Raw genomic sequence first — 13,952 nt, 5'->3', positions numbered from 1 at the left:
AGCAAGAGAGCTTTGCAGCATCGGCAAACTTCGGTTGCACAAGTTTATCTCTAACAGCAAGGAAGTTATAGCCACAATTCCCAAGGAAGAACGTGCCAAGGGTGCCAAAGACCTGGATATGGCTCTGGGTGAACCACACATGGAGAGAGCACTTGGTGTACTCTGAAGGGAGCTACAGTATGATCTGGCAGGCAATAGCAATGCCTGGGCAGAGGAACGTGCCATGATGTGGTTGGCTGATATGTAAAATACCTATCCCGGCGTTGTATGATCTGGCAGGCATTAGCAATGCCTGGGCAGAGGAACATACCATGATGTGGTTGGCTGATATGTAAAATACCTATCCAGGCATTGTATGATCTGGCAGGCATTAGCAATGCCTGGGCAGAAGAACATGCCATGATGTGGTTGGCTGATATGTAAAATACCTATCCCGGCGTTGTATGATCTGGCAGGCATTAGCAATGCCTGGGCAGAGGAACATACCATGATGTGGTTGGCTGATATGTAAAATACCTATCCAGGCATTGTATGATCTGGCAGGCATTAGCAATGCCTGGGCAGAAGAACATGCCATGATGTGGTTGGCTGATATGTAAAATACCTATCCCGGCGTTGTATGATCTGGCAGGCATTAGCAATGCCTGGGCAGAAGAACATGCCATGATGTGGTTGGCTGATATGTAAAACACCTATCCCGGCGTTGTATGATCTGGCATGTGTCAGCAAGGCCTGGGCAGACGAACGCGCCCAACACCACTTCCAGCAACATCTAGTCGAGTGCTCTCCAACCCTATTCCTGAAGATCTACCCTCCTGTAAGTTTTTGATCCAACCATAGTTGTAACTAACCTCATTAAACTCAACCACATTTGTTACTGCCCTTTAATTATTTGTCACTTTTATTTGTTACATTTTTGGGGGGTAATTTTCTTAAAACTGCATTGTTGGTTAAGGGCTTGTAAGTAAGCATTTCCCTGTAAGATCTACACCTGTTTTCGGTGCATGTGACAAATAACATTTGATTTGATTTTTAGATTAGGGTTGAAGCGAAAACCTACAGGAACAGGGCTGGAGAGCCCTGATCCAGTCACTTTCACAGCATATTGCAGGAGGATATGAGGACTCACTCAGGTCATTACCTGCTGATGATAAAATATGGGCAATGATTCCAATAATTTGGGGTATTATATTCTCTATAGTAAATGACAGAGCCAGTGAGTATAATCATGCTGTAGTAGCTTTCTACCTAAATAAGATTTATTCATTACTTGATTTAATTATGACTACACTACATCTATCTTATTCCTACCCAAAAAGGGAACACCTGGAATGTCTTGCAGTTGGAGAAGGCAAGTTTGCAGGTCTACTACAGTATCTGAGCCCTCTCTTCAGCTAACCACTCCGGTTCGTGGTTTAACCTTGCCATATGAACATCAGCTCAGACAGGTAGGCTGCGAAGTCGAAAGGCGCTCAGGGATGCACCTCTTGTAGACTGGTCCCACGGTGATGGCGGTGAGAAGTGAGGATGCGGCGATGGAGGATATGGAGAGATGGTTGGAGAAGCAACAGCTGTGCTGGAATCCAATCAATATGTCTAATAGTTGTGATGAAATGGATCGGGAAGATGAGGATCAAGGACCTGAATGGTCTGTAGTGTAAAGTAATAGGAAAATGAGAGAAAGAGGTAAGTAAAGTACAACTCACAAACTCATTTGTATTTGTATTTATTAGGGATCCCCATTAGCTGCTGTCAATGCAGTAGCTAATCTTCCTGGGGTGCAAACAAACTTACATTACAAATTAAACAAAAGATAAAACAGTACATCAACAGTACAGTCCCGAGTGGCGCAGCTGTCTAAGGCACTACAGACACCCTGGTTCGAATCCGTGTGTGTGTCTCTTCACGGTCCTCGCTGCTCCTTAAGATGTTTCTTTAAAAAAATCTGATTCTACTGCTTGCACCAGTTACCTGATGTCGAATAGAGTTCCATGTAGTCATGACTCTATGTAGTACTGTGCGCCTCCCATAGTCTGTTCTGGACTTGGGGATTGTGAAAAGACCCTCTCTGCTTCTCTCTGCTACTGCACGGCAAGCGGTACCGGAGCGCCAAGTCTAGGTCCAAGAGGCTTCTAAACAGCTCCTAACCCCAAGCCATAAGACTCCTGAACATCTAATCAAATGGCAACCCGGACTATATTCATTGCCTCCCCAACAAATCAAATTTTATTTGTCACATACACATGGTTAGCAGATGTTAATGCGAGTGTAGCGAAATGCTTGTGCTTCCAGTTCCGACAATGCAGTAATAACCAACAAGTAATCTAACTAACAATTCCAAAACTACTGTCTTATACACACAAGTGTAAGGGGAAAAATAATATGTACATAAAGATATATGAATGAGTGATGGTACAGAGCGGCATAGGCAAGATGCAGTAGATGGTATTGAGTACAGTATATACATATGAGATGAGTATGTAAACAAAGTGGCATAGTTAAAGTGGCTAGTGATACATGTATTACATAAAGATGCAGTAGATGATATAGAGTACAGTATATACGTATACATATGAGATGAATAATGTAGGGTATGTAAACATTATATTAGGTAGCATTGCTTAAAGTGGCTAGTGATATATTTCCCATCATTTCCCATCAATTCCCATTATTAAAGTGGCTGGAGTTGAGTCAGTGTGTTGGCAGCAGCCACTCAATGTTAGTGGTGGCTGTTTAAGAGTCTGATGGCCTTGAGATAGAAGCTGTTTTTCAGTCTCTCGGTCCCAGCTTTGATGCACCTGTACTGACCTCGCCTTCTGGATGATAGCGGGGTGAACAGGCAGTGGCTCGGGTGGTTGTTGTCCTTGATGATCTTTATGGCCTTCCTGTAACATCGGATGGTGTAGGTGTCCTGGAGGGCAGGTAGTTTGCCCCCGGTGATGCGTTGTGCAGACCTCACTACCCTCTGGAGAGCCTTACGGTTGTGGGCGGAGCAGTTGCCGTACCAGGCGGTGAGGATGCTCTCGATTGTGAATCTGTAGAAGTTTGTGAGTGCTTTTGGTGACAAGCCGAATTTCTTCAGCCTCCTGAGGTTGAAGAGGCGCTGCTGCGCCTTCTTCACAATGCTGTCTGTGTGGGTGGACCAATTCAGTTTGTCTGTGATGTGTATGCCGAGGAACTTAAAACTTGCTACCCTCTCCACTACTGTTCCATCGATGTGGATAGGGGGGTGTTCCCTCTGCTGTTTCCTGAAGTCCACAATCATCTCCTTAGTTTTGTTGACGTTGAGTGTGAGGTTATTGTCCTGACACCACACTCCGAGGGCCCTCACTTCCTCCCTGTAGGCCGTCTCGTCATTGTTGGTAATCAAGCCTACCACTGTTGTGTCGTCCGCAAACTTGATGATTGAGTTGGAGGCATGCGTGGCCACGCAGTCGTGGGTGAATAGGGAGTACAGGAGAGGGCTCAGAACGCACCCTTGTGGGGCCCCAGTGTTGAGGATCAGCGGGGTGGAGATGTTGTTGCCTACCCTCACCACGTGGTGGCGGCCCGTCAGGAAGTCCAGTACCCAGTTGCACAGGGCGGGGTCGAGACTCAGCTTGATGACGAGCTTGGAGGGTACTATGGTGTTAAATGCCGAGCTGTAGTCGATGAACAGCATTCTCACATAGGTATTCCTCTTTTCCAGATGGGTTAGGGCAGTGTGCAGTGTGGTTGAGATTGCATCGTCTGTGGACCTATTTGGGCGGTACGCAAATTGGAGTGGGTCTAGGGTGTCAGGTATGGTGGAGGTGATATGGTCCTTGACTAGTCTCTCAAAGCACTTCATGATAACGGAAGTAAGTGCTACGGGGCGGTAGTCGTTTAGCTCAGTTACCTTAGCTTTCTTGGGAACAGGAACAATGGTGGCCCTCTTGAAGCATGTGAGAACAGCAGACTGGGATAGGGATTGATTGAATATGTCCGTAAACACACCAGCCAGCTGGTCTGCGCATGCTCTGAGGGCGCGGCTGGGGATGCCGTCTGGGCCTGCAGCCTTGCGAGGGTTAACTCGTTTAAATGTTTTACTCACCTCGGCTCCAGTGAAAGAGAGACCGCATGTTTTGGTTGCAGGCCGTGTCAGTGGCACTGTATTGTCCTCAAAGCGGGCAAAAAAGTTATTTAGTTTGCCTGGGAGCGAGACATCCTGGTCCGTTTCATTTTGTAATGCGTGATTGACTGTAGACCCTGCCACATACCTCTTGTGTCTGAGCCGTTGAATTGAGATTCTACTTTGTCTCTATACTGACGCTTAGCTTGTTTGATTGCCTTGCGGAGGGAATTATTCGGTCATATTTCCAGTCGCCTTGCCCTGATTAAAAGCAGTGGTTTGCGCTTTCAGTTTCACGCGAATGCTGCCATCAATCCACGGTTTCTGGTTTGGGAATGTTTTAATCGTTGCTATGGGAATGACATCTTCAACGCACGTTCTAATGAACTCGCACACCGAATCAGCGTATTCGTCAATGTTGTTGTCTGGCGCAATACGAAACATATCCCAGTCCACGCGATGGAAGCAGTCTTGGAGTGTGGAATCAGATTGGTCGGACCAGCGTTGAACAGACCTCAGTGTGGGAGCTTCTTGTTTTAGTTTCTGTAGGCAGGGATCAACAAAATGGAGTCGTGGTCAGCTTTTCCGAAAGGAGGGCGGGGCAGGGCCTTATATGCGTCGCGGAAGTTAGAATTGCAGTGATCCAAGGTTTTGTCAGCCCTGGTTGCGCAATCGATATGCTGATACAATTTAGGGAGTCTTGTTTTCAGATTAGCCTTGTTAAAATCCCCAGCTACAATGAATGCAGCCTCAGGATGTATGGATTCCAGTTTGCAAAGAGTCAAATAAAGTTCGTTCAGAGCCATCGATGTGTCTGCTTGGGGGGGAATATATACGGCTGTGATTATAATCGAAGAGAATTCCCTTGGTAGATAATGCGGTCGACATTTGATTGTGAGGAATTCTAAATCAGGTGAACAGAAGGACTTGAGTTCCTGTATGCTTTTGTGACCACACCACGTCTCGTTAGCCATAAGGCATACCGCCCCTCTTCTTACCAGAAAGATGTTTGTTTCTGTCGGCGCGATGCATGGAGAAACCAGCTGGCTGCACCGACTCCGATAGCGTCTCTCCAGTGAGCCATGTTTCCGTGAAGCAAAGAACGTTACAGTCTCTGATGTCCCTCTGGAATGCTACCCTTGCTCGGATTTCATCAACCTTGTTGTCAAGAGACTGGACATTGGCGAGAAGTATACTGGGGAGTGGTGCACGATGAGCCCGTCTCCGGAGTCTGACCAGAAGACCACTACGTTTCCCTCTTTTACGAAGTTGTTTTTTTGGGTCGCCGTAAGAAATAATGTAAGAAATAACACGTAAAAAAAAAAAAAAAAATGCATAGTTTCCTAGGAACACGAAGCGAGGCGGCCATCTCTGTCGGCGACCGGAAGTCACTAACCACCCTCTTCTACGCTGCTGCTACTCTATGTTATTATCTATGCATAGTCACTTTAATAACTCCACCTACCTGTAGATATTACCTAAATTACCTCGACACCGGTGCCCCCGCAAATTGACTCTCTACCGCCGGTACCCCCTGTATATATCCTCGCTATTGTTATTTTACTGCTGCTCTTTAATGATTTGTTATTTTTATTTCAAACCTTTTTTTGTGTATTTTTCTTTAAACTGCATTGTTGGTTAAGGGCTTGTAAGTAAGTATTTCACTGTATCCGGCGCATGTGACAAATACAATTTGATTTGATTTCAATAGTTATTATTCAGCTCCTCCCGACGGTGTCCAAGGTATTTAGATTTCCTCACCCACGCCTCTAATACACGCCAATTGTAACTTTTTTTCAGGTGGTGATACCTACCTCCCGGAGAGTAGTTAAGGTACAGGTGCCTAATAATTTGGTCACGGGACCTGATACCTTCTATCAATAAAAACCATACTGAAGCATCTGCCAATTTACTACTGGAGAATACGGGAGACCTAATGTCTTATACCAGTGTCACGCTTCAAATATCACTGTTGTTGACAACACACGTTATGAGAATTACTCACAGTTCTCTTCCTATTTCCACATAATTTGTCACGGTTCCCTGTCCCAATAGGGCATAAACCTTCTATTGCCCATCCACATTCCCACTCACTGACAATGTTTCATCTTTAAACACAGATATCCTCGGATATCTCCTATTCTACACCGTATGCACATCCTTCCTTTGTCCTTCTACATGGGCTACTTCTCTTCAAGTTACCGTGCTAGTACACAAGCATGACAATTTAGGGGGAGGGGCTTTCACCCCTCCCCCCTACGGTTCTACCAGAGATCCAACCCCACTCGGGATTTACCTCCTAGGATCACCCAGCTCGGGCTTAACTTCTGGGACTTACCCTATACCATACATCTACGACTGGTTGTAACACAATGGGACTTCTGAATAAGCTCAGGCTTTCTAGGTCTGTATCCTATCATTTGTATTCATCCTACAACAGAATGAGTGGTAACAGGTGTCGGAACTGTGCCTACCTTGTTTTTGGGGCCGGCTCTTGCTCCACTGATTTGGACTCTAAATCGTGGTGAATCCTGCCATCAACGCCAACTGTTTGTTCAGAACCTAACAGAGTAAAACTCAAACGGACGGCTAGAAAAAGCTCAAACCAAGCTTATTCACCCCAGTGGTTGCCTCAGCTGCAAGCACATTTAGCACAAGATTAAACAAGGATTTATATGTCAAGATGAGACTAGAGTTTTAACTTATCAGAACTGATATTTGTTCCCCAGTACTGCCTAAATGTTGCGCTGTTGTCTTCGCAGTCAAGCAGTCTGCTAGCAGTTCCTCTTCATCATTGCTACCAACACACAAACAGAGTGAGTTAGCTATATCGACAACTCTATTTTTAGTAATGGAATGTTTTCCAGACAAGGGTGGAATAGATGGCTACCAGATTGAGCTACACTTATTTGCTAACCTTAGTTAACGTTAGTCAAAGAACGAACAAACAAACATGTTCACTCTGCTGAAGTTACCAGTGTAGCAGTGACTACCATGGCACTGATTGACAGTGTCTATCCAAAAGTTAGCTATATGATTTAGCTGATGGCTTTCAGAGTTCAATACAGGCCTGTAATGTTAGCTATCTAATTTACCTAGTCCAGCTAGGCTAGGCTAGCATGCTAGCTAACGTTACATTACCTCTAATTGAGAATCTTCTGTTTTGTTGTGAAGGGAAAAAAACGATGGTATCGCATCACTTCTTAGCTGTCATCGAAATGGATTCTTTCTGATAATCTTTGGTCACTGTAAGCATCATTCTTGATAGCTGCAAGCCACTGGCAGCATCGGGGTAAATCTCTGCTAGGTAAAACAGTGGAAGATCGCTAATTTTTTTGCGCTTGTTTGTAATTAGCACAGCCAGACACCCAACACCACACGGGTATGATGACACACATTGCCTAGAGAAGTTCTGAGATGAATGTGTGTTTGTCATTCAAAGTAAACAATTATCCAAGTTCGTAGGCCCGCCCCATCTACCTAGCAGGGTGGTATCTGCATTTGTTGGACTTTGTGGTTCACTATGAACAGCCGAATACACTGAAAGTCAAAACTTCCCGATTCTACCAGTGAAATTAAAATGCACCCGTTCTAACTTGTGGTTTGGACGTAACGTTGCTAATATAGTGACTTCATGCTGTGGCAGAACCAGGGTGAAATTTCCCTTTAAAGTGAACTTTCAAAATGGTTCTACTTCATATTTATAATCTCCAGCACCACCCCAACATCAACATATGTGAAAATGGCACGGTTCTATGTTTTATAGTTAAAAAGATACAGGAAGATACGTAAGTGTTTCCAATGACATCGTAGACAATCATTAGGCAATGCCTACTCCCAATTGGTCAAAATCATACACTGCAGCTCGCATGAGTTGTGCAGCGGTCTAAAACACTGCATCGCAATGCTGTGGCTCCACTACAGCCTGGGGTTTGAACCCAGACTGTATCACAGCCGGCCGTGGCCAGGAGCCCCATAGGGCAATGCACAATTAGCCCACCGCTGTCCAGGTTAGGGGAGGGTTTGGCTGGGGGGCTTTCCTTGGCTCATCATGCTCTAGCGACTCCTTGTGGTGGGCCGGGCGCCTGCAAGTTGACTTTTGTCTTCAGTTGAACTGTGTTTCCATCAGGGTTAAGCGAGCATTGTATTAAGAAGCAGCACAGCTTGGCCGGTCATGTTTCAGAGGATGTCTCGACCTTCGCCTCTCCTGAGCCAATTGCGGAGTTGCCGCAATGAGACAAGATCGTAACCAGCAATTGGATATCATGAAATTTGGGAGAAAAAAAATTGGTAAAATTACAACAAAAAGCACGATGAACACTGATGTCATTGGAAACACATACAGTGCCTTGCGAAAGTATTCGGCCCCCTTGAACTTTGCGACCTTTTGCCACATTTCAGGCTTCAAACATAAAGATATAAAACTGTATTTTTTGTGAAGAATCAACAACAAGTGGGACACAATCATGAATCATTTATTGGATATTTCAAACTTTTTAAACAAATCAAAAACTGAAAAATTGGGCGTGCAAAATTATTCGGCCCCCTTAAGTTAATACTTTGTAGCGCCACCTTTGCTGCGATTACAGCTGTAAGTCGCTTGGGGTATGTCTCTATCAGTTTTGCACATCGAGAGACTGAATTTTTTTCCCATTCCTCCTTGCAAAACAGCTCGAGCTCAGTGAGGTTGGATGGAGAGCATTTGTGAACAGCAGTTTTCAGTTCTTTCCACAGATTCTCGATTGGATTCAGGTCTGGACTTTGACTTGGCCATTCTAACACCTGGATATGTTTATTTTTGAACCATTCCATTGTAGATTTTGCTTTATGTTTTGGATCATTGTCTTGTTGGAAGACAAATCTCCGTCCCAGTCTCAGGTCTTTTGCAGACTCCATCAGGTTTTCTTCCAGAATGGTCCTGTATTTGGCTCCATCCATCTTCCCATTCATTTTAACCATCTTCCCTGTCCCTGCTGAAGAAAAGCAGGCCCAAACCATGATGCTGCCACCACCATATTTGACAGTGGGGATGGTGTGTTCAGGGTGATGAGCTGTGTTGCTTTTACTGCACTGAAAGTAAAGGGGCTGAATAATTTTGCACGCCCAATTTTTCAGTTTTTGATTTGTTAAAAAAAGTTTGAAATATCCAATAAATGTCGTTCCACTTCATGATTGTGTCCCACTTGTTGTTGATTCTTCACAAAAAAAATACAGTTTTATATCTTTATGTTTGAAGCCTGAAAAGTGGCAAAAGGTCGCAAAGTTCAAGGGGGCCAAATACTTTCGCAAGGCACTGTATCTTCCTCTATCTTTTTTACTACAAAACATAAAACACACCATTTTTACATATGTTGATGTTGTGGTGCTGGAGATGATGAAGTTGAAAAAAATATGTAGTTTCCCTTTAAAGAAAATGTTCAGAGAATGGGGCTAGAGAGGCCCAGATATAATCATTAGTGCTTCTAATTGTCATGCCATGGTTTCGAAGCCTGTTCAGAAACCTTGCTTCCAGAAATGTGTTGTGTCAAAGGACACTTTGATAGTAAGTAAACTTTACTTCATAGCTTTCATTGGAAAGGTTACCATCACGACTCAGAATGTGGAAAGCAGAAAAACCAGGTTGAACATAGTAACAGTTACAGTTTTAGGGGTAACAAATGACAGTCTACATGATGTTTTAAAAGTTGAATAATCCTAAGGATGGATTGTCGCATCATGATAGAGGGACAATTTGAAGCGGTTGGATAGAGTTGGGGGGGTTGTTAGAAGTTAGAAGGGATGTACTTGTTTATTAATTCTTAGTAGTATAGAATTAGGCAAACCATGATTGATCGCACACTCCAGCACAATAGGTGGCAGAACGCACATTAATGGTTTGTTTGTGGCCTGCCATTATACCATAGAAGAAGAGGAATAACGCACAGCCCACTTTGACACACTGGAGGCAATTTTGAACGCACCCATAACAAATTACATATCGAGGTTCTATGTAATTTAGAGGCTCTATATGTAATTTGTTATGGGTGCGTTCGTAATTGCCTCCAGTGTGTCAGAGTGGGCTGTGTGTCTTTTGTAAATTCAGAACGTTTTGCTCTCAGAGCATTCAGCTCTGGCTGAAGAGTAGGGTTGATCCGAGCGTTCTGATCTCACAAAAGCAGTCAAACTAGCTAACTGGCTAAAGTTGGCCAGCTTTCTAGCTACTCCCAGACACAAATGAGAGAACCTCACTCTGGCCATTGTACTTGTTATCTACAGCGTTAGTGGCTTTAACTGTGCTGCTGGCAACAACATACTTACTTGTTTTGCCTACGTTTACTTGACACCTGTCAGATTCAGCGTTTTTTGGCGCGTTTCTCAATTCATCGGTTATTCTGCGATCTTGCACACTCAGACGAGAGTGCTCTGAAATCGGAGTAGATAGCCATAGTGAATTTTCGAACGCACCCTCTAATCAGGAACAATTGAGCCAGCCAACCTGTATCGTCATTTCGGGGTCCTTATTCCGAGTGACCAACGAGGAGAAGTCGGTGATTCGACCTTTTTCGTGTATGTTATTTTTGTTTAGTTAGCCAAGTAAAATGTACTACAAGCACAAAGACTTATCCAATCGGCACCGAGTGTTGACAACCCTCAGGTGAGAACTGAAAGCATGTCTAGCAGGCAGCCAAAGATGTAGAAGTGCAGGAGTGACCGTCACGTTGTTGACCACCTGACTTTAGCATGTTAGCCAATTTCCACGGTTTCAATTTGGCAACACATGTAGCTATGTATGGATTTACACAACATGGCAACAACAAACAATTATATTGTTTTATAACAATTAACCGGGTAGCTTGTTGTGGTTGGTTAAGGCGACTCGACTGATAAAGATAACTAACTAGGCTCTTTGCTAACACAGCTTTATCTAGCAAGCTGTTGCGGTTAACACTGTAACGTTAGCTTACTAGCTGCGTTTTTGTTGCAGAGACGTTCTAGATTATCAGCGGTAGATGAACTACTAAACATAACTATAGTCTATAAAGTTAACGTTAGCCCCACTCACACGTCCTGATACATGTTGACGTTTATCAGTCAGTGGGTTTACATTCACTTATTAACGTTATACACAAGCTTGGCATTGGAATAAAGTACTTCAGTAAAAAATACTTTAAAAGTACCAAAGTCGTTTTGGGGGGTATCTGTACTTTACTATTTTATTTTTTTGACAACTTTACATTTTTCTTCACTACGTTGCTAAAGAAAAGTATGTACTTTTTACTATACATTATCCCAGACACCTACAGTACTAGTTCCATTTTCAATGCTTAGCAGGGACAGGAACATGGTCTAATTCACACACTTATCAAGAGGGCATCCCTGGTCATCCCTACTGCCTCTGATCTGGCTTACTCACTAAACACATGTTTAGTTTGTAAATTATCTCTGAGTTGTAGCTTGCCCCTGGCTATTGTAAATTAAAAACGAGAAAATGTGCTTTGCTTTGATTTAATGAATTTAGTTATTTATACTTTTACTTTTGATACTTAAGTACATTGTAGAATTTACATTTATGTTTTATACTTTCATTTTACTGGGGTCATTTTCTATTAAGGTATCTTTACTTTTACTCAAGTATGACCAACTTTTTCCACCACTGCAACTGGGTTTTGTGGACTATGTCTAGTGAGTAACTATTGTTTGAATGCATATTACATGGTGTGATAGTAGCTATATTTGGGTCATGTGGTATTCAATCTAAAGTTGTGTTGCCTCTCCAGGGATTGAGGATAACAGTGCCCACGGAGGCTCCCCCAATGATCTTTGCCACACCCACCAAATATGTGTCAGAGGCAGGGAACATGGTGGAGTACCTGGGACACAACAAAGTCCCTGACCTACAGAAACTCTTCTAGGTACAGACAAACTTCTCTAACCTTTTTGACCTAGACCCAGTTTTATATGTTATCGGCTTCCTAGGGTCATTGGGGTTTTAATGAAAAATTGTTAAGCTTGTGTGGCAGTTTTCCCTACTTGACCTTGGTTTGTTTGGTTCGAAGATACAACGATGATACACTCCTGTGGTAATTTACTTTGATAACCATGAAATTTCACTGCCAAAATGTACTTGCACTGATAAAGTTAAAATCCTACTGCTAGAAAGTTATACACTCCTTCTCTGTCCCTGCAGAGAAGTTGTGAGCAGTGATAAAGTTTGGACTTAAATAAACAATGACATGTCTCAGGATTTCGAGTTGGGAATTCCTTTCAAATATCTCATTCTCTTTGTACTGTCTACATTGCAGAAGTCTGATGGTATCCCGGTGCACCTGAAGGGAGGCCTGATGGACAAGATGCTGTACAGGACTACCATGTCCCTGACCATCGGTGGGACCCTCTACTGCCTGATGGCTCTCTACATCGCTGCCCAGCCTCGGAAGTGATCAGCTTCCTCCTCTTCAAGGGTCCAGCAGGATTTTATATGATTCAGATTAGGAGCAATAATGTGGATAATGATTATGCTCACGGTCAGTCAAGGAAAGGGATTGCTTTACCCCTCCAAGGTATATATTACCCATCCATGTCTTATTTATTGCCTAGTTTCATGTTAGGGTTCCCTTCTGCAAGATTTCATCAGACACAAATAATCTCTCATTTGTAAAATGGAAGAGAAATCTAGTATATCACTACTGCTGGCCCATCTTACTGGCTCTGTGTATGTGTGCTTGTGCAAGTTGTACATGTGTATCTCTACTGACATTTCTGTACGTTTCCTATACAACCAGTATCATTTCAGTGGTTCAATAACTACAACTGCTGATCAACAATCTAAACATAACATCAGTCTGACCATGTTTTCTGTCAGCACACATGTATGTGTTTGGAAAGGATTTGGGGGTCTCATGTATGAATTTAGGTTCTCTTGTTTGGATGAGAGTGGACAGGGCTAGCACCTTTCAAAGCTAGAAATTGGGTGGTACTTCAGGTTGTGTGATCATTAGTGTGTCTGTAATATACTCTGAACACCCCCCCAAGTCCCTATGTTATGGTACAGAGGTTATGAGTTGTCATTTAGGCTGTGTCCTAACTGACAATGTTCTGTAAAAAGAGAGTGCATGCATAGTGGATTGCAAAGAATATCCGACAAGTCATAATTTTGTCTTGGGGATAATAAAGAACATTTTGTTTGTAAAACATGATTAAAAAAAAAAGTTTTTTTTTTTTATCTGGTAACTCAATGAAGGGCTATCTAACTATTCTAGGAATAGCTGACCTTGAAATGGGATATTCCTCATAGCAGGATCTATGACTTTGAATGCTACTTGGACATCCTTGTTCAACTGGTAATTTATTTACCATGTCATAGATTTCTATTCTCCAAGTCACTTCAGCACAATTAGAAATGTATATGTGAGTCTTTTTATACTCAAAATGTAATATTTTACAAGACCTTGACTAATGGGCGGTATCAAGGTAGAGCAGAGATCTTGTTGATCGATCTTTGCTTTATTCTTGATTTTTACAATCGGTACAATAGCCAGCTAGACCTTTCCATCATACTCTTCTGTATCTACAGTGCCTTGCGAAAGTATTCGGCCCCCTTGAACTTTGCGACCTTTTGCCACATTTCAGGCTTCAAACATAAAGATTTAAAACTGTATTTTTTTGTGAAGAATCAACAAGTGGGACACAATCATGAAGTGGAACGACATTTATTGGATATTTCAAACTTTTTTAACAAATCAAAAAATGAAAAATTGGGCGTGCAAAATTATTCAGCCCCTTTACTTTCAGTGCAGCAAACTCTCTCCAGAAGTTCAGTGAGGATCTCTGAATGATCCAATGTTGACCTAAATGACTAATGATGATAAATACAATCCACCTG

At 42.9% G+C, this 13,952-nt stretch overlaps 1 pseudogene; it reads left to right on the top strand.

Moving 5' to 3' along the window:
• The first annotated feature begins 1,508 nt into the window (after positions 1-1,508).
• On the top strand, positions 1,509-13,261 carry LOC115112726 (cytochrome c oxidase subunit 7A-related protein, mitochondrial-like; annotated as a pseudogene).
• Positions 13,262-13,952: the final 691 nt, after the last annotated feature.

Source organism: Oncorhynchus nerka, linkage group LG28 (assembly GCF_034236695.1).
Source record: "Oncorhynchus nerka isolate Pitt River linkage group LG28, Oner_Uvic_2.0, whole genome shotgun sequence".
In the NCBI taxonomy this organism is placed as follows: Eukaryota; Metazoa; Chordata; class Actinopteri; order Salmoniformes; family Salmonidae; genus Oncorhynchus; species Oncorhynchus nerka.
Note: the sequence above shows the minus strand (reverse complement) of the source record. Positions and strands in the feature narration are given on the sequence as shown.